Source organism: Carlito syrichta, unplaced genomic scaffold (assembly GCF_000164805.1).
Source record: "Carlito syrichta isolate Samal-C Ts95f unplaced genomic scaffold, Tarsius_syrichta-2.0.1 Scaffold312036, whole genome shotgun sequence".
NCBI classification, from domain to species: Eukaryota; Metazoa; Chordata; class Mammalia; order Primates; family Tarsiidae; genus Carlito; species Carlito syrichta.
Window position 1 is genome coordinate 311,719 of NW_007256132.1, and position 22,802 is coordinate 334,520.

A 22,802-nucleotide genomic window follows, 5' to 3' on the forward strand; every position below is an offset into this window, starting at 1 on the left:
CCTTAACTGTACCCCACAAAACCATAATAAAAAATACTGAAAAATGAAAAAAAAAAAAGCCCAAAAAATAACTAGGACTTAACCATAAAAAGTATGTACTATTGTTTTCTTAAAAATAGAAAAAAATAGTGAAATTGTTGATGATCCTATACATAATATATGTTAGTATGCATTGCATAAGCTTTACCAGTTATTAGATATTATTTTGTGTGGATTATTAGTACACAGTAATTTGAAAGGAAATAGGCTTCTTTACTAAGATTATACCTGGGAAGTTCTTATTTTGTGAATTGGGTAGGTCCTGTCACAACTCCATATTCAACTATTTTTATTCCCCTTTCCTTCTTTTCACACCACTTCTCCATATGTCAGATAAATCTTTGACAAACCTGAATTTAATCAACTTTACATTTTATTTGGACTGAACTGTCCAGAAAGTCAGTACTGTCAGGAAATATTCTGTTTCTTACAATGGGTTTTAATTGTGAAATGATTGATATTAATTTCTATATAATCTACATATTCAATACTTCAGATATGACAAATTACTTGAAATTATTTTAAATTTTATCTAGCACCCTGTTGCCTTTCTATTTATTACTACAAAAATTTAAGTATTCAAAATGTAAGTGCTATGAAAATCAGATATCCTATTAGCATCCTTTATTTACAAGTAACTACTCATTGTTTAGCTATGTAACAGGAATACTTTCAGATTTCAGTAATCTAGAATTCTGAATCTCACTGTTGTAACCCTGATTTATCATTTGTGATTATACAAATCATTGAGAAATGTAAGAACTTGAATTTATAATGAAACAATGCTTGATATCCTTGGTAAGTTAGTGTCTCGAAATCATACATTAACTTTCATCATTATCCAGAGTGATATGTAGTGTTCACCTCCCCTTATTCAAAGACCATTTTCCATGTTACACGAGTTAATGGCAACTTTCATTTCTGTCTCATCAGTAAAAATCACTCAACGGAATCTTCAGGACAAAATGCTTACTTCTGCACTAGTTCTAAATCATATATCTTTATGTACATATTCTCCCTGATATATGTTGTATGTATGTATGTATGTATGTATATTTAGAGGCAGGATCTTCCTCTGTCATCCAGGCTAGAAAGCAGGAGCTCTCTACTTCCCGAGTAGATGAGTTTACAGGCACATGCCACCATCCTTGCTAAATATTTTATTTAAATTCTTGTAGAGATGGCGGTCTCACTATGTTGCAAAAGCTGGTCTTTTGCGGTGGTTCACGCTTATAATCTCAGCACTTTGGGAGACCAAGGTGAGAGGATTACCTGAGCCCACGGGTTCAAGACCAGCCTGGGAAACTTGGCGAGACCTCATCTATACAATAAATCAAAAAGTTAGCCAGGCATGAGGCGCGTGCCTGTAGTTCCAGTTATTCAGTATCACCTCCAGTCTGGATGACACAGTGAGACTCCGAGTCAAAAAAAAAAGCTGATCTTGAACTCCAGACCTCAAGCAATCCTCCCTTTTCATCCTCTTAAAGCACTTGGTGACGTAAGACATTGCACCCAGGCGCTCTTCTGCTCCTATGTAATATCCTGTGGTTGATACTTTTTGCTCAAATTCCAAATGATATTCCTTCCACAGGGGTACACTCTGACCACTAAGCTTTATCTCATGTTCTTGAACTGGATGAAAACAGAGAAAAGCATAGCTATACATCAGGAAACCACTATATGTTGCTAAACTAAAAAGACTCTCTTAAATTTATTTTTCTAATTCCATAAGAAATACTGACATGCTGACTGGAGCAGGGATAGTTTAGATATTAGGTTGGGCATACCTAGCATTGTTTAGGCAGTGTAAGGACACTTGCTTCTTTAGTCTTTTAAAAGCACATCCAGTTGCATTTCTGTTTTGTAAAATGATTAAAGAAACTGCAATTTTTTAGTCCACTCTACCATTAGAAATGAAATGCAGGACAGATCCAGAAGTATTTTTATAAGTATTCAAACTGATACCATATGTCAATTCAGAATAACAGTATATTAGATCCTAGTCAGTAAATATAATTCAAATTTTTTTCTCTTCTTATTCTGAAGTAAGTCTTAAATGTATATTTATTTATTTCTCTAGCCTTGAATCAGATTGTGCAATCAGAAGGTACCAATCCTTGGAGTACATGATTTAGGCTGCTACAAAATGTCTTTAAATAAATAAATGTCTTTGTATTGATGATCTCACTTTCAACAAAAGATACTGAGAAGCAAATGTTAACACTGATTCCATAGAAATGATTCAGATTCAAAAACATCAAATTTTGATGTTTGTTGAGTGTGATGAAAGTTACCCAAATTTGATTTGAGAAGAAAATTTGTACAGGAAAAAAGTTATAAAATGCAAAAAACTATAATAAAAACTAACATATGTTAAATATTGACTATGTGCTATTTACCCTATCAAGTTGTGTGTATATGATATTGATTTTATTTATTTATTTTTTAGTTAAGGATACAAACTCAGAAAATCTATGCTAATTTTTCAAAGTCACATAATATTTGATCAAGTCTTGAGCCATGCATAAAATTACACCCATCTTACCCCAGGGGCAAATCTCTTATCTCTGCATTACACTATCATGTCTACATCTTGAATACGTGCTTTTACTAACAATTATTGGTTCTAAATCTCTGTGTAGATGCTATCCTAATGAACTAAGCAATACTTGCCATGACATTTTAAAATTCTGTTGGTTTGTTTTTTTTTTTTTTTTTGTCTGAGCTTCATCATCATTCCCAATTACAAGCAAGAGGAAGAAATGATGTGACTCTTTCCAAATATTAGGAGGTTCCTGCTCAGTCATCAGAACTTTCACATGAGAAATTAACACCAAAAAAAAAGATACATCAAAAAGAAAATGGCTCAGAAAATAATTGTTCCAGAATAGCAATTGAATAATTTCTTTATCACCTCTACTTCTTCCTAATAGACATCACAGACCCTAGAGAAGTAATATAGAGTTATACATGCTCACATACATATACACACAATTTAGTATAATTCAATTTGATTGAGATACTTTTTGTCACAAATATAATGGTCTTAATAACAAAGCTAATATTTATTGAAGACTCATTTTTTGTGAACAATAACATTTTTAATAATTTTTTGTATGCATAGAAACCATATAAGTAAAAAAAAATGAGATGGCATAAGTGGTTATAATACAAAAGTAGAACATAACTAGTGTCTGAGTATTGCATTCTGGATAGAGTTCCAGGTATATGGTAAAGCTTAATAGAGACTTATTTTTTTTCTTTTCTTTTCTTTTTTTTTTTTTTTTTTGAGTTGGAGTCTCACTCTGTCACTCAGACTGGAGTGCAGTGGCCACTCCCGGCCACCACAACCTCGACCTGCTGGGCTCCGGCGATCCTTCCGCCTCAGCCTTCCAAGTAGCTGGAACTATAGGCGTGCGCTATCACACTCGGCTAATTTTTTGATTTATTGTAGAGATGAGGTCTTGCCAAGTTGCCCAGGAGGGTCTCGAACCCGCGGGCTCAGGCAATTCACTTACCTCGGCCTCCCAAAGCATGGGATTACAGGCTGAGCCACCTAGCCCAGCAAGACCTATTTCTTAAGGTGAGTAACTGACCCACTTCAGGGCAAGATTGCTCTTCTCCCTTCCCACAGCCTTAGAATTTTTTCCAAAAGGCCCAGATTTGAGTAAAGGGGAATGCTGTGAGCCCAGGATCCAGGTGTAAGGACTGCAGTCTGTTGAGCTTTGGCAAGTGGTTGTTCGGGGAAGTAAATTTTGAAGGTATGGTTTCTTCCCTGGAGGTTGCTGATTTGGTTGCTAGTTTTCCTAGTTGGCACCAAGGTGCTTTTTGGCAGAAGCCTGATCTTGGTGTTTTAGCACAGTATGATACTGCTCAGCAATGCATGCTGCCTTCTTCAGGTCCATTTTCACTAGCATCATATTATTCTGCAGTTCAGCCAGGGTCTGATCCTGTTTGATTAAGATGTTGTCACAAGTGATTATGCAATGAGATGGTGGAGCACATGCAACAGTGGTGCAGTGAACATCTGGACACCCAAAAAGAACTATTGGAGGAAATGTATGACGAGAAACCAAAGATCCTCAAGGAGCCGTTGACAAGTTTTTACCAAGAAGAGATTCAGGAGTGGGATGAAAAGATTGAGGAGCTAGAAACTCTGTTGCAGGAAGCCACACAGCAGCCAGTGGCCCATCTGGCCCATCAACAAGCAGGGTCTGAATTGACCCTACAACAGTCACAATGGTTGGCAGTGTCTGCCTCCACCCAACACTTCCAGGAGGTTAAGAGGCTCAACTACAAAAGCGCAAAACAGAGCTAAACTCTACCACTGAAAAGTTGCAAAAGTATCAGAAAATGTTAGAACTGCCACCCTCAGCCAGACCCTTCACCAGTGGTGTGGACAAGAAGATATAGGAATGGCTTCTTTGGACAGAGCTTCAGAAACTTGGTGAGTCGCTCCATCAGGAGAGAGAACCTGTTGCCACAACACCGGGGCAGGAAAACTTCATCAAGCCTTGAAGACTTACTTATTATGGTCCAACTGTGTATGTATTGACTCCTGGTGTTCACAATAACTCAAAAAATCCTAACAGTGTACCAATGGTGGGACAATCGTAGTAGGAGTCCTTTTATGCAGACAATAGTCTGTAGAGAATATAGGAACACTAGTAAAAGCAAATAAAAGAGTATTTGCATTTTATTTTCACTATACAGTTGCAAGTCTAAACTCTAGTAATAAGAAGATGCTCCTGGCCGGCCGGTGGCTCATGCCTATGATCCCAGCACTTTGGTAGGCCGAGATGAGAGGATTTCCTGAGTCCACAGGTTCGAGACCAGCCTGGGCAACTTGGTGAGACCTCTTCTCTACAATAAATCAAAAATTTATTCAGGCATGGTGGCCCATGCCTGTGGTTCCAGCTGCTTGGAAGGCTGAGGTGGAAGGATCACCTGAGCCCAGCAGGTCGAGGTTGTGGTGGCCGTGAGCATACCACTGCACTCCAGCCTGGACAACAGAGTAAGACTCTGACCACACCCCCAAAAAAGATGCTCTTTCCTGCACTAATAAGTGTAATATTTGTTCCCCAAAATTACATTAGAATATATTTTGAAAAGTTTTTTGCATCCTGGGAGATTTCTGCCAATCTTTATATATCTTTAAAAGATTTTGGTTCATTTTACAAATATTTCCAGGGGCTTAGCTTTTTTTCATTTAAATTATTTATACTTTTAATTCTCTATTATTTACCCATGCTATGTAATTTTCATAATTATCAGAAGGCCTGTTTAGTGGCATCTTCTCAACTATTTCACCATTCCAAAAATTAACATAGGTGTAGGCATGCAACTAACTATTGGCCAGAAGGTTATGAGTCTGCTGGAAAAACTGAAAAAAGAATTCTTGGTCCCAAAAGAGAAACATAAAGTATGTACACAAATGCAACCTTTTCTTCCAGATGCTATTGTGTCTATGTATGCCTGGAATTGCAGTAGCTGACTTGGAACTGTTAAGGGTCAGCTTGAGGGGAAAAATAATCACAAATTCATTCGTTCTTTTCTTCGGCAATAACTGTTATGCACCAAACACTCTTCTTTGTGCTGAGGATACTAAAAAGACAAAAATCTATGGCTATACAGATCTTGTATGAAAAATAGTGTCTCTAACAAATCTAAAAAGGATTTAGAAAAAAATAAATATCAGGAGGGAAAAATATAATGTTGGATAAGGTAGAGGTTTTTATTTTAGGCAGGTTGCTGGTAAAGGGCTTATAGAGAAAGTAGCATCTAAAACAAGTGTGAAAGTTTGCTATGGAATAGTATGAATGGAAGAGCATTCTAGAAAGCAAAAAAAGTCAGTTGTAAATCTTGCCATAGGATATGTTGCAATGTTCCAGTAAGAAGAAAGAAATTAGCATAGTTAAAATAGAGTGAGATAGATATTAATCATTCTCAATATTATGACCATACCTTTGGTGAGACAGAAAGCTACTTAATAGATTTGACTAAGAATAAGTATGTCCTTATTTGTTTTTAACATGTCTTTTGTGCTGAGTACATGATCTAGATTTTAGGAGATAATGCATGTATTTAAAGATGATATTTAGAGCTCTGTGAGCTGGGCATGGAGGTTTATGCCTGCAATCCCAGCACTTTGGGAGATGGTGGTGAGAGGATTGCCTGAGTCCAGGAGTTTGAGACCAGCCTGGAAAATGTGGCAAGACTTCATCTATACAATAAATCCAAAAAAAAATTAGCCAGATGTGGTGGTGGCAGTGCACCTGTAGTTTCAGCTACTTAGAATACTGAAGGGAAGGACGACCTGAACCCCACAGGTCGAGGCTGCAGTATCCCTGAGTGTGCCATTATGCTCCAGCAGATTGAGACTCCTACTGAAAAATTATATAAAGAAACTAAAGCCCTGCAAGATCATTAAGTTAACTAATGTGGATAGATAAGAACTGCAATTACTGAGTCCTGGGGGTTCCCCAATATTTTTAGGTTATTGATATTAAAGGCATCTTTCAAATTTATTTATTTATTTATTCACTCATTTATTTATTTATTTATTTATTTGAATTGGAATCTCACTCTGTTACCCAGGCTGGTGTGCAGTGGCACACAGCTCACTGAAGCTTCAGCCTCCTGAGATCAGGCAATCTTTCTGTCTCAGCCTCCCAAGCAGCTGAGACTACAAACATGCTCCACCACACCTCGCTACTCTATTAAAATGCTTTTTTGTAGAGACAGGGTATGTTGCTCACACTATTCTTGAACTCAAGGAATTCTTCCACCTCAGCCTCCCAAAGTGCTGGGACTTCAGGCATGAGTCGCTATCCTGGCCCAAAGTATACCTAGATGGAACAATCAGAGAATTAGAAGAAACACCAGGAGACTGTGGTGTCCTAGAAGCCAATGTGAGGAGAAAGTTTCAAGGAGAAGACTATGATTATCTATGTCACATGAGACTGATAGATTAAATAATTTAGATCAAACATTGATCCTTGGGATTGTCAATGTGTAGAAAATGTATAATATTACAATAAGAGTACATTAATGAGGTGCTGGCTGTTCAAAACAGATTCAAATGAGTAAAAAAGGACATTGGAAGGCAATATTTCAAGATGAGTTACCTTAAAATGATGGAAGAAAATTTCACGGCTGCTAGAAAGACAAGGAGAGTCAAGGAATGATTGCTTGTTTTATTGCTTGTTTTAGTATGAGATGGATAAAAGCATGCTTGTATTCTGGTGGAAATTAGACAAATGCAAAGAAATAAAGATTCATTGATAAAGTGATGACTTTACATGACTGAAAGGAATGCAATCTAGGGAGAATGAATTACTGGACTAGGGAAATATAGTTTAAGTCACAGTAATGTCAAAGGAGAATCAAGTACAATTAGTGGTCATTAATATAACCAGTGGCATGGCAGAATTGTTGAGTTTCTTTCTTCAGTGAGAATGTGCTTCAGGGTTTTAAGTATAGTGGAGACAGAGGATTAGATCAAAACAAGGTAGTGGGTGGCCCAAAAGAATAGCAAAATGTATATTTTGAAATAGACCTGTAAAGGAGTGATTACAATGTTTGACCATGGAGCATATTGTACATGGAGGGAGATGAGGACATGGAGTACATTATGGGCAACAAAAAGGTAGTTTGGCAATAATATGTAATTTTGGTGAGGAAAAACAATGCTTACTTACATTTAGGTAATAAAGATGAAAAGGTGAATTCAGGGATGGGAATGTATGAAAATTAGGCAATGGCAGTATATGAAAAGGGAAGATTTGTTTTAAATATAGAGATGTGTAATTTAAATTGAACAGATAGTGGGAGAAAAAAATCTTTGAGATATAAGATCTCAGTCTTTCACTCAGGCTAGAGTGCTATAGCATGATCATAAAACACTGCAGCCTCAAATTCTTGGCCTCAAGCAATCTTGCCATCTTGATCTCCCACATGTAACCAGAACTACAAGCACATATCACCACACTGGCTAATTTTTAAATATTTTTATAGAGATGGAGGTCTCACTGTGTTGCCTAGGATGGTCTTGCATTTCTGACCTAAAGTGATTTTTCTGCCTCAGCCTCCCAAAGTTCTGAGTTTACAAGCATGAGTCACCGCACCTGGCTGAAATCTTTGCTCTTAATGACATCTTTGAATCAATCAATCAATCAATTTTGTAGGCTATTCCAACTCTGGATACTATTTTATACATGGTGGAAGTGTTTATTTTCTTTGAGAAAGATTTAATTTAGTAAATCTAGTACTCATCTCCAAATGGTCATTAGTGAAATAATGCTAAAACAACCAAACGAAATAATGTACAGTAATCTTCATTAGAGAAAACAAAATAAATATCTAACATTTAAAGAGAAATTCAGGCAATCTATGAGTCTAAAAATTAAGAAAGATAAAACTAACTAAATGTCCACAACTATTATAAGTAACAAGAATTCATATTAAGAAAAAGGATTATTTTCTTGTGCAATCAAGCTTTCAATAATATGGATATTTTGGGTGTTGTCAGTTAATATACCAATGTAATGTTATGTATATGAAGTATGCATATTAGGATACATGAATATTATAAAATTATGCCTGTTTCTCACCAAAAATCAGAAACACAGATATTAGAAATCAGAACAAAAGGACCACTAAGTACTAAAGATGGAAACTATTAGCAATTTTGTAAACACAATTCATTAACAAATGTATTTCATATGTATATAAATACTTACTATTTTTGCAAAATGATGTATGCACTATGACCAACATATGCATTAATTGACCTAATTGAACATAAAGATTATTTTAACCTTTCATTATAAAAGTAGCAAAGATAAGAAAAATTTAGGAAAAATTTTTGAATTTTTTCAAGATGAATGAAAAATTATGAGAGCAGACTAACATATGAAACCAAACTATGGCAAATATATAGACCCATATATACGACAGATAATAATTTTGATGATCTTAATTCTTTTTATCTCTCAAATTCATATTTTTTCAAGTTACTGAAGCTTCACATTTTTCTTTATAATTCATCATTATTTTATCTAATAATAAGACACATTCTCAATTTTTTCTGTGCGTATTATGTGATCTGATAAAAATAATCAAAAACACAACAAAAAGTATACCTGTATGCTCGTTTTTTATCCCTTTTTTTTTTTTGTCTCCAAAAATAAGAAAGGGAACTAAATCATCTATAACATTCAAGAAACAATTGGTGAAAATTTGTCTTCAATGTATTGTTTTTGAAATTAAACTTTCTTCTAAATGTTCACCAGTCAAAAGCAAGAAAGATTAATGTTTTGGTTTTGATCGAAGTCATACGTGTGTAGCTGAAAGAATCTGGAAACTGATGAATCACTTAAATAGTCTCCAGAGCACAGCCATATTTTGGAGATAATGTGGGTTTCATTCCAAACCACCACAATGAAGTAGGTATCACAATAAAATGAATCACATGAATCTTTTTTTGTTTCCCAGTGCATACGAAAGTCTTTTTTATACTTGTATTCAATAGCATTATTTGAAAATACTTTGTTCCTAAAAAATATGGACTTTCAGGGAGTCATAATCTTTATTCTGATAGAGGCCCTTGCCTCGATGTTGGTAGCTGTTGACTGATCAAGGTGGTAGTTTTGAAAGTTGGGGTGCCTGGGTGGTTTCTTAAATTTCTTAAAACAAGACAACAATGAAGCTTGCAGCATCAATTGAATTTTTCTTTTATGAAGGATTCTTTTTTTTTTTTTTTTTTTTGAGTTGGAGTCTCACTCCGTCGCCCAGACTGGAGTGCAGTGGCTGCTTCTGGCCACCGCAGCCTCAACCTGCTGGGCTCCGGCGATCCTTCCACCTCAGCCTTCCGAGTAGCCGGAATTACAGGCATGTGCTACCACGCCCGGTGAATTTTTTGATATATTGTAGAGATGAGGTCTCGCTGCACAGGCGTGTCTCAAACCCGCGGGCTCAGGCAATCCACTCACCTCAGCCTCCCAAAAGCTGGATTCTTTCTCTCTGGAGAATGTGATGCTGTCTGATATCATTTTACCCGGAGTAGACTATCTTACAAAATTCAAGTGAATGATCTAAAGAAGCCATTTCCTTTCCTCATCTCTAAGAAGCACACCTCTGCTCAGGCTTGATCATGAGATTGCAGCAATTCAGTCACATCTTCAGGCTTCACTTCCAGATCGAGTTATCTTGCTATTTCTACAACATCTGCGGTTACTTCTTCCACCAAAGTCTTGAATTTCTCAAAATCATCCATGAGAGCTAGAATCAACTTCTTCCAAATGCCTGTTAATGTTGGTATTTTGACCTCCTTTCATGAAATACAAATATTCTTAATAGGATCAAGAATGATGAATTACTTCCAGAATATTTTTCATTTACTTTGCCAATATCTTTCATAGTACTGTTTGTGGCAGTCTTACCAAATGCAATTATTTAATAACAAGACTAGAAAGTCAAAATTACTCTTAGATTCAGGGACTACAACATGTATGTTTTGTTAGAAGACATGAAAACAACCTTAGTGTCTTTGTAGATCTGCAACAGAGATCTTAGGTTAAGAGGTGCATTTTCAATGACCATTCATATTTTGAAAGAAATCTTTATTTTCTAAGCAGTAGGTCTCAAGAGTGGACTCAGAGATTTCAGTAAACGATTCTGTAAACAGATGTGCTATTATCCAGGTTTTAGTGTTCATTTATAAAGCACAGGCAGAATACATTTAGTCTATTTCTTAAGAGCTCTAGGATTTTAAAAATGATGAATGAACATTGGCTTCCACTTAAAGTCACTGACTGCATTAGCCTCTAAGAAAGTCAACCTGCCTTTTGAATCTTTGAAGCCAGGCATTGACTTATTCACCTTAGTTATGAAAGTTGTAGATGACAACTTCTTCAAATATAAAATTGTTCCATCTATACTGAAAATCTGTTGTTTAGTGTAGCCATCAGTGATCTTAGTTCGATCTTCTGGAGGATTTGCTGCAGCTCTCCATCAACATTTGCTGCTTTACCTTGCACTTTTATGTTATGGAGATGGCTCTTCCCTTAAACCTCATGAGCCAAACTTTGCCAACTTCCAGCTTTGTACTGCAGCTTTCTCACCTCTCTCCGTCTTGGTAGAATTAAGTAGAGTTACAGTTTTGCTCTGGATTAGTCTTTGGCTTAATTATTGCCACTAACATCTCAGAAGTACTTGAAAGATTTGCTTCTTTCCAATTGTCCTCTCTTGGCCTTTGACTGTTATTACTCTTAGTCTCCTACCTCAATGGCCATTTTGGTTTTGTCCCTTAAGCTTGGATATACATCATGATTCAGTTCACAGATTCTGTTTTGCATTCCTATTTTGCATGATTAGGCTTTGGCTGGTTCCATCTTCTATCTAGATCACTCAAACTTTCTCTATATCAGCAATACTACTGTTTTACTTCCTTACAATTTGTGTTCACTGGAGTAGCACTTTTAATTTCCTTCAAGAACTTTTCTTTACATTCACAACTTGGCTAACTCTTTGGAGCAAGGGCCTCACTTTCAATCTGTCTTGGCTTTTAACATGGCTTCCTCACTAAGCTTAATCATTTCTAGCTTCTACTTAAAGTGAGAGACATGAGTTTTTTTCACTTGAACACTTAGAGGTCATTGTAAGGTTATTAGATGGCATAATTACAAAACTGTTGTGTCTTAGAAAATAGGAGGCCTGAGTATAGGGAGAAAGATGAGAAAATGACCAATAAGTCAAACAGTCAGAAATATACACTATCAATTATGTTTGCTGACTCATACTGTATGATTTTTGGTGTCCCAACACAATTCCATAGTGATATCAAAGATCACTGATCATTTCTGATCATAACTGATGAGAAACTATAACTGATATAATAATAATGGAAAAGTATAAAATACTGTGAGAATTACCACAATAAGACACAGAGACAGGAAGTGAGCATGTGCTGTTGCAGGGAAAAAATGGCCCCTGCAGACTTGCTCAAAGCAAGTTTGCCACTAACTTTCAATTTGTAAAAACCACAATATCTGCAAAGTAAAACTAACTGAAACACTATAAAATGAGACTGAACATATCAAGGAATTGAACTATGGAGGAACATTTCTTCTGTGAACAGATAATATCAGGTTTAAAGACCAGTTGAAAAAGAGTAAACATAGAAATGTGGTATAACATTAATTTAAAAAGTGAAGGAGAAGTCAAAAAGAACTTTTCACAAAGGTTGTTAGAAGAATTGTAGTAACATGTACCTAGCAAAAAATGCAGAAGAAAAGGAAATACTTAAACTCAGTTTGGGTAAAAGATGAAAAGTTTAAACATTTTATTTTAGACTTTTATTTTTGACATTCAATTTTAGGCATTTTAAATTTAGATGATGGTAGAACATCCAACATTAAATTGGATTTTACACCTTAAAAATAGGGTGTAAATATGAAGCTGGAATTTGAGGACAGGTTTAAATTATTTAAGAGTCAAGAATCTTTTACTTAGAGGTAAAATTTGAAAACTTTATAGTAGATAAAGTTTCTGAAAGAGAATACATGCATATGAATGCAAAACATAAATCTATGAACTAAATCTTGGTGAATATCTAAGTTTAAAGGACAAAACTTAAAAGGTCATCTAGGTAGAAAAGTAAGACTAATAACAATAAGAAGCCAGGAGAGGAAAATGGAAAAGAAGGAAATCTTTCAAGTACTTCTGAGATTTCAGTGGTAACGAGCCCTGAGAAAAATGCATTGAGTTGATTATTTGCTCAGAAGTATTGAGGAAAAAGGAAGACATGTATTACAGGAGCATCAGTGAAACCCATGTAATCTAACATTAGGTGTCATTTTTCCTGAACTATTCTCTAGGGCTCTAGTAATGAGTTATGGTAAGGGAAAACAAAGTTGGATACTTCTTTTTGGCATTTCTTATGGCTTTTATCCACTGTGACTGCCCTTCCAGTGGGTACTTAAATGAATAACTGACTGACTTCAGTGAGAGTTGTTATATGCAACTGCTCTTATACATAATTGCACAGTCACTGGAACAGAGCAGTCTGCATTGTGACTTCCCAAAAGGTACATTGTTACTTTGTACAATAACTGCTGTATTGAAAAAGAAGAAAATCAAAGTAAGGTGTAACACCTGGTTCTAGATTATTTTGGAGTAATTTGTAATATTGAATGGAATATAGAAAAATGACAGTATCTACAACAAAGCCTACTTTACTGTTGAAAGAGAATATAAACAGGTTATCACAATTATTTTGTGATGATAGTGTTGAAAGCTTTTTAAATATTTTACTAAGTCTACTTAGGATTGGGCATATTTAAATGCCTCAGATACACCCAGCTTCTTTCCATCTCAGTTTCTTTGCCCCAGCAAGAATGTTCTTCCCTCAAATCTTTACATGTTCACATCTTGTCATTCAGCTATCATCGCCAATGTTACCTCCTGAGAGATTCCTTCCCTAGAGTACCGACACCAGTTCTCCTGCAGCCACTCTGAATTCTATTAGCTGGCTTTATTTACTCCATAATATGTGTTAAAATCTGAAACCATCTCAGTCAGTCTAATCACCCCATTCGTAACATAAACTCAGAGAGGGTACAGGTTTCTCTTCTGTTTTGCTGCACTTAGGACAATGCCTAGCACATAGTAGGTAATCAATAAATACATGCAAATTAATGAATGAACTGGGGAAATAATCCAGGAATCTCACTTCTAAACTAATATACATTGTTTCTTATTGACCCAGAATGCCCCCAATTCTGGGTCAATAGAGAGCAGAGCACTAGATACAATTATATTATTAAAAAGTATGATTAACACTTAGAAGAAAATTATATTAATTTAATCCCCTGAAAATGAACATGCTTGCTCTATAAACCTATAGTCATACGCTTCTGTTGAGAAAACATGAAATTGTATCTTAACATTCACCTTAGGATTTACAAAAATTTTGATAAATTTTCTCCGATCACTTTCTAGACTCTCTCCTGTTTAATTCCTTAATGATAATACTAAAGGAACCAAAAATAGCCTTTTATGGTTTTTTCTTTTTCTCAGTGTATTTTGTTCATTTCAAAACAATTCTTCTTATTCTATTGCAATTCATCTTGTATCTCAAGTTCTCAGTTAAATATGTAAAACAACCTCTTCTTTACTCTAAAAGCATTTGGTAAATTGTAAATCTCTTTTCACAATGATGTCTGCAGATGCTTGAAAATTATTCTATTATGAAAAGTTATTTCCCAGTAAACCTAAATAACATTTTTACCAGTATACAATCTTGACCTTCTGTGCTTCTGATATTTAGTCACCGCGAGATGTGCTATATTGGTATACAGTGAACGTCCATCACAAGGAATTATAAAGAAATCAAAACCTTCGTTCACTTCTAGATCTCTTTCTGTCACTTTGAAGCCATAAATCATATTATCTACTTAATTCGGTAAGCAGTGATGATACAGCTCTAACTTTAAAAAGTACTAATGACAGAAATATATTTTTTCTCTAGCATATTCATATATGTGAATAATGTATCATAATGCCCTCTACCTAAAGAAGTCTTTCAAATGTCAAAGCAATATAATAGGCTTTGTTTTAGGAATATTTAGAAACATTGTTGTAGATTTAGCTAACAAAAACTGAAAAATATACATGTAAATTAAAATATAAATTAATGCTTAAAATGATTAAATAACTATAGTTTTATCACTAATTAGCATCTAAATCAAACCTATAAAGAAAAGTATTCCTATACTTATGTAGCAATAAGTCGGCTATCTTAATCAATTCTGGTTTAAACTGAATGCTGTAAGTTTTTGGCTTATATTTTTCATTTAAGTCTAATATTGCTGAAAGTAGGGATGTAAAACAGGAATTATTTTAACTATAGTTGAGTGGAAGCTTTCTTAAGGCACTCTGCATTAATCAAATTGATCAGTTATGATACTGGTTCTCCACTCCAAAATATAAATTAGGATGACTTCTTCAAATGTGGAGGAAAGGACATAAAGACAGACCCACAACCACCAAGGCTGAAGAGTAAATTCAAAGTCATATTTCTTTTACACCAAAAATATCTTATCTTTAAATCATCTAATAAAACTACTAATGCTTAAATGAACGATGAAGGTATTCATTTACTGGTTAGCCAACGTGATTTCTTTGTTGTCTCCGAAAGTGTCTTCCAGTGATCTACTTTTGTTAATAACTGAATGAGTTTTCTCACAAAAAAAAGCACAGAAAAACATTTCACTATTAATTATTTTTCTAGGAGTTACTTAGCAACCATTAGCTTCATTGTTTCCTTGAACCCAGTGAAAGAAACAAATCTTGGCACCAACAATTTCTATTGCCATTTTTCATCTCCCCAAAACTGTAAAAATAAGCACTTTAAAATATTTGTATAGAGATTTACAGTTTTTCAAATGCAGGGAAGTATGAGCTATGACAGATTTCAACACAGGGAAGTATGAGCTATGCCAGATTTCAATAAGAAAACTATGATGGTGGAGAAGCAGAGTTATATGACAATAAACAAGAAATAGAAAATTTAAAAGAATTTCAGAGCTTTTTTGAAAATTTTAAGAAGACAAATGTGTCTTCAAATGTTGACATCCTCAAGAAGTTAGGCAGAAGAAACAATGTAGACTAAAAATTTGAAAAATGTACCTTTACTCATCTAGGCTTATAATGAAAGTTTAAAGTTTTTCAACAGAGTTAATCAAATATTGATGAGATGATGGGACAAAATCACATTTTAAGAGTTCAAGGCACTTATTATGGAATAATAATGGGTGAATTAGAATAATTATTGGGTTTTCTATAACCTTACTATGTAGACCCTGAAGATGTTGCTTATTAGAATTGCAACTGAATTAACAAAACTTAAGGTACATAATTTCATAATATTTTCATTATAACAAAGAAACAATTACATATTTTGCCAAGAAAATATTTAAAATTACACTTATAGCTGCTTACCTACATTTTTAAAGTAATATATATTAATATTTTAGCAATTATTTTTTGTTGTTTTGTTTAATTTTTGAGTTGGGGTCTCACTCTGTCACCCAGGCTGGAGTGTGGTGGCATGCTCATGGCTACTACAGCCTTTGCCAACTGAACTCAGACATTCCTTCCCTTTATCTCAGCCTTTCCAAGTAGCTAGAACCACAGGTGTATGCTACCACATCTTGCCAATTTTTGTATTTTTATTGTTGATTCGAGGTCTTGCTAAGTTGCCCAAGCTGGTCTCCTATCCCTGGAGTCAGGCATTCCTCTCATCTCCACCTCTCAAAGTTTTGGGATTACAGACATGTGCCACTGTGCCCAGCTAACAACTCTTTGCCTTATTTAGAGATACAGAAGTTATTGATCCAGCATTTTCATTAGATATGTTTATGTTTGCTGCTCATATTGCTTCATCTGGAAGTTGCATTTACTTTCCAGTTCATTTGGTTAATTATTTTTTATAGTCAATTGCAGCAATAATGTTACAAAACTATAGATCCTTATTAGATCAAGTTGAAACATCTAGCAAATTTGATAACTTACAAGAGATGCCACTGACTCTGATATCACTACAAACTAATATATCAAAATTTGAATTCAGCAAGTTGCTGTTCAATAGTTGGAATGTAATATATGCTGCAGAAACCAAGACACATCTGAAAAGCTGAAGTAAAATTCAGTGACAATAGTGTTACTGGGCAACTTTATAAAGAAATAATCTATATCACAAAGGAATAAAACACTAATTCAAAGACAGACTCATTAAAATCAAGATATCCAGCATATTTAGATGTGTGCAATATTTCTCACTTGTGCTAAAATGAGATAACTGAATAAGACTCTAGTTAGTTCAGCTAATCTTTAGACTACAAAAGTTGATGCTTTCACAGTGTTTTTCTAATTCTAGACATAAAGGTGAATGAGTTAGATTTCTGCTTCTGGATATGATGGGGTCGCTCATGAATTTTGATGCCATTTAGTGCTTCTGCTAGGTTTTTTTGGGGGGGGTTGTCTGTCTGTTTTACCCCTTCCACACTGGCAAAATGTTTCCCTTTGAAGACTTTTTTTCATCCAGGAAATAAAAAAACAAGTTGCTCAGGTTGAGATGGGATGAATAAGGAGGGTCAAAAACTGTTGAACACTCAATGCAGTGTGGGCAGGTGCATTGTCCTGGTGGGAGAACAAGTAAACTGCTTGCCACAACTGAGAACATTTCCACAAATGAAGGGGACCAGGCGATTATCAGGCATTAGATTCTCATGAGAAGGACAACCTAGATCCCTCTATGCACAGTTCACAATAGGGTTCATGTGCCTATGAGAATCTAATGCCTCCAATGATCTGACAGAATTCAGAGCTCTGCTCCCCTACCACTATGTGTCCTGATTCCTAACAGGTCATGGACAGTACCAGTGGTCCCAGGTCTGGGGTTTGGGGCCCCTGTCTTAGATGATCTGAATAACACTATCCACAACTTGGACCTACTACATACTTTAGAACACTTTACCCCACAGCTGACAGATACAAATTATTTTCAAATTCACATGGTATATTCTCCATGGTAGTCAATATGCTGAGCCGAAAAAATAAGTTTTGGTACACCTAAAATAATTTAAATCATACAAAGTACAAAAGAAACTGACTGGAAGTGAGTTGGATTAGAACTATAGCATCAGTTCTATATATTGTAAACCAAGTATATATACATAAATATATATGTATATATAATATGTTTATATATATGTATATGAGAGGGGACCTCCCCCCAAAACCAGAATTATCCTTTGAAGGGTGGGCCTCTTGTAGTATAGGCTTCCCTTGCTAGGTGAACGTTCTAGAAACATCAGTAACAGTGTACCAGCTAGGGTCGTTCTGAGAAGTTGTGACATTCTTTTGTCTGTGACTTCTCTAAGTGTTCAGAGGATAACTGTTTTTCAGTTAATATACACAAAAGATCTTGTTTAACTCGTTAATGAAAGAACCAGTAATGTGATAGAGTAGATTTAAAGAGAATTGGAGAAATTGAGTGTCTATAGCAAATGAAGGAATCGTGGAATATAATTGCTAGGTTAGATATTAAACTTGAAGCAAGAGTAGGACTTTTGATTGGCCACTGGATGTTTTCAATTTGGGGAAACGGAAATACATTTGCATGCCTATTTATCTCTTTTATTTAATTATTACTCCATGATAACACCTTTCATTTTGTGTGGATCTGTTGTTTCCTATTAACTTTTCCTACTCCTGGAGCAAATTATTTTCAAAGATATTCCCCACAACCTAGGGAAGAGAGAGATCTCTTCTATAAGTTCGTATATATTCTTAATCAGAAGTTTAATTTGAAGGCTCTGATAAGCTATTTCATAATTTGATGTGCATATGTCATAATGCATATTAGTGCTATCCTTGTTATAATTTTAACAATTAATATTTTAAGGCTTCTAGTCTGTGTATAAGTTGCTCTGTTTGGCAACAACTAATTTCCTATTATATGAAGCCTAGAATTGTATAGATGAGGTTCTATTATTATTTTCTCATAAATTATATGTGTGTAAACATGTACACATATAAACATACCAATTAAGTTTCTTAATTAATAACAAAAAATGCAGATATGAAACAATTCAAACTAATGTTACCACTAACTGGAAGAAGTTATTTCAGTAAGCAAATTGATTGATTTAGTTGATAATAATGGTACCAATACTGACTAGGTTTGCAGTGTTAAACTATGAAGCTGTGCACCATCACTGTTCACAGATGCATTTTATTTTAATAAAGCATCACACAAGCATACACTTTATAAAATTTGATGAGCTTGTTCAAGAGGTAAAGTTTTTGTTATCAATATCATCTGTGTTTCATCACCGGCATTCTTTGTGACAGAAATTAAGCCGTCCTTATGCAAGATGTAATGCAGAAGCTTATATGCCAGGAACAAAAAGCAGAAGAAGTCTTTGAAAGTCATTCTTAGTTCCTCTGCAAGGAAGACTGCTAACAAAAATTATGTGCTTTTATCTAACTTTCTTTTAACATATTTTTGGTCGGATGATTCCAACTGCTGAAAGGCATAAAATTTTCAAAATTACCTTTGAATTTAAACATACTAGTGGCTATTTTAATAATAAAATGCCTCATACCTGTCCTTCCATAATAGCATATTCACACCTGAAATAGCAAAGCACACTTGATATGAACGTTGATAATGAGAACCTGCTTGGGGAGTCATTGACTGATCTCACCACCATCATTGGCAGCATCTTAGATTTGCAACAGCCATAATATTTCACTCTAAAATTCTCCTCTGATGTTTACTCAAATAGAGATTTCTCTGGAATTGGGTAACATCTGGATAGCACAAGATACAGGAAACATGATAGTTTTTGAAATATCCTTCAGTGTAAGTAAATCATGCTATTCTGTGTGGCTCTGGAGAGTCAAACCAGGATTATAGGTTAGAAATTACTGTGAAACACATTCGGTTCTAAATTAACAGAGCTCACTGGCAGTTAATTTAGTCAACAGCCGTGAAACAGGATATCTGCAATGGCTGATACAGAAAGAAGCCTTGCACTGGCGAGTACATGCTGGCATTGCTAATGCACAGAAAGAATTTGAAACTTGAAATTTAAGATGAAAGATGTAGGTCTGTCTTTTGTGAAGTGTGTGCTCTTTAGGAAGTTTCTTAATGACTCTTAGGCATGATTTCCTAGGATAATAAGTGACTACCAACACATGCTTCTCTGCATCAAAGAGGTTGTTATATAATAATGATTTAAGCCGGGCTCGGTGGCTCAGCCTGTAATCCCGCACCTTTGGGAGGCTGAGGTGAGTGGATTGCCTGAGCCCATGGGTTCAAGACCCACCTGGGCAGCGAGACCTCATCTCTACAATAAATAAATAAAAAAATCAGCCGGGCGTGGTAGCGCATGCCTGTAATTCCAGCTACTTGGAAAGCTAAGGCGGGAGGATCGCCGGAGTCCAGCAGGTCGAGGCTGGACTCCCGGCCACCGCACTCCAGTCTGGACTCCCAGCCACCGCACTCAAGTCTGGGCGACAGAGTGAGACTCTAACTCAAAAAAAATAGTAATAATAATGATTTATATAAAAGATTCTTAAAACAGGATTTTATTATTCGACTCTAGTTCTTGTTCATATCTTAGACACTAAGATTGGAAGGCCTTTAAGACAGCTATGTTCCAGTGATTGGGAAGATGATTTATACTAACTCATTTTCATGAGCTTTCTTAAGTTGATGCCTACTGTAACACTATAATGAATTCATTGTCATCTCTGTCTGGGGATCTGGAAAGAGAAGTTTATGGAGACTTCACCATGCACCCATTGCTGCTCAGCCAGAATAGACTGGAATTTGAATCTAGTCCCATTCAGCATCAAAGTTCATATGCTTTTCACTACAATGTATCTTTTCTGAGTGATTGTTCCAAGGCTAAAAATAGGGGATGTAGAGGATACCTTCTTTTTTGTTGAAGGAAATGCAATTTATCTGAAAAAAAAGTATGCCCATTAAAGATGGGGAACCCAGATAAAGCTGTCAAATATCAGCTGTAATAATGCCATTGTAAAGCAAACACAGCTCTCTCTCTATTGCCTTTCGATCACTTCCTGACATCTTGACACTGATCGTAGGCAATTATAGCATCAACAATGTGTTTGGTGAGGAAATGAAGAAGGGGTTGGATGAACAGCAGCTAGGGCTGTGGTTTACAATTTCATATGATTAGCTAAAATTAGATTTCTGGTCATTATGTAGCTCAGTTAATTATGACATAGAAGTTACAAGGTGTATTTGATCAGTGACATTTGCAAGTAACACAAGAAAATCTGCATCCTCATGTAACTAATTACATTTTTTTTTTTTCCCCAAATAAAATACTCCCACTCACCAGTCAATGGCATACAATTGTTTCCAAAATGTAAATCCACACGAAAGTACTCTATTTTTCAAGCACATTTATAAGTCAAGATTCCTGGTATGTGCATATAAAACCTGTGACATTAGAAATATGTAGATAATGAAAAAGTTGAAATGGACATAAGCAAAACTAGAACTTAGGAATGTAATAAGGAATGCACCATGGGAGTTTGGATAAGAAACAGTAAGTACTGGAACTGAAACACTGGCAATGAGAGTGACGAGAAGGTATTTCAGAGGGAGAAGCAATCAGAATCAGTGCTATTAATAAATGTTGGGTTTGAGAATTTGATGCTTTGAAGAAAAAAGTTGCACCATTAGTAAAAAAAGTAAAGAAAAGAAAAGAAAAGAAAAGAAAGAAAGAAAGAAAGAAAGAAAGAAAGAAAGAAAGAAAGAAAGAAAGAAAGAAAACGGTAATAGAAATAATTTGTGTATATTGAGAGTGGGGTGATGAAATGATAAGATCAAATTTCCTTTGGCATATTTGGGTTATATAGGGGAAACCCCAATAGAAATCATGTGTGTGTGTGTTTGTGTGTGTTTGTGTTCAGGTACTAAGAAGATAAGCATTGACTGGAAATAAATATTTTGAAATCTTTAAGTATCTAAACTTGCTTAAAAGAATTTTTTTAAACATATTTTGTATTATAAAATTGTGGGGTATAGTTAAGGGTTAGGTATATAAATGTGCTTCATTCAGGCACCCTTGTTGATAAGGGGTATCTCCCCGTCCCCAGACAGAATTACTACCATTAATCCCACCTTCCTTCCCCTCCCTAACCCTTCCCCATAGTTTCCCACCACTGTCAGTCCTTTTCTTTTAGCATTATGATAGATGTTCAAGGTTCACTATATTAGTGAGAACATGTGATACTCAGAACTTTGTTTCTATGAGAGATCACTCAGTATTATAGACTGTAGATCCACCCAGGTTGCTGCAAAATTCATGATTTTGTTCTTTTTTTATGGTTGCATAGTATTCCATCGTGCTTATGTACTACATTTTTTTAATTCAGTCCTCCAACTCCAGGTCTGACAAAGGCCTAACGTCTTGGATCTACAAGGAACTCAAACGTGTTGAAAAGAAAAAAAACAAACAACCTCATTGTAAAGTGGGCAAAAGATATGAACAGACACTTCTCAAAGGAAGACATCCAAGCGGCCAACAGACACATGAAGAAATGTTCAACCTCACTAATTATCAAGGAGATGCAAATTAAAACTACACTGAGATACCACCTAACTCCAGTCAGAATGCCAATTATCAATAACTCAAAAAATAACAGATGCTGGAGAGGATGTGGTGAAAAGGGAACACTACTACACTGTTGGTGGGAGTGTAAACTAGTGCAACCTCTGTGGAAAGCAGTGTGGTGATTCCTAAAATTTCTAAATATCAACCTCCCATATGACCCTGCAATCCCCCTACTGGGAATATACCCTGAAGAACTCAGATCACTCTATGAAAAAGATATCTGCACATGTATGTTTATCACAGCATTGTTCACAATAGCAAGAACCTGGAACCAATCATGCTTCAAAGTATTTTAATAATAAAACCCCTCATTAGAAGCAGGATGTAATCTGATAAAGTCACTCATTTAAATTGAAAGGAAACATTTAGTTTTGAGTACTGTAATTTGTCTATTAAAATATGGTTCTGATGACCTTACATTCTTATTTGATATCTGAGAAGCATGTATACATTTTCTATATACTTTCTCCTTTTGAAATATTGCAAGGTATTTTTCTCATAGTTGAATATTTATATCCTTTAAGACTTCTACATTCAACC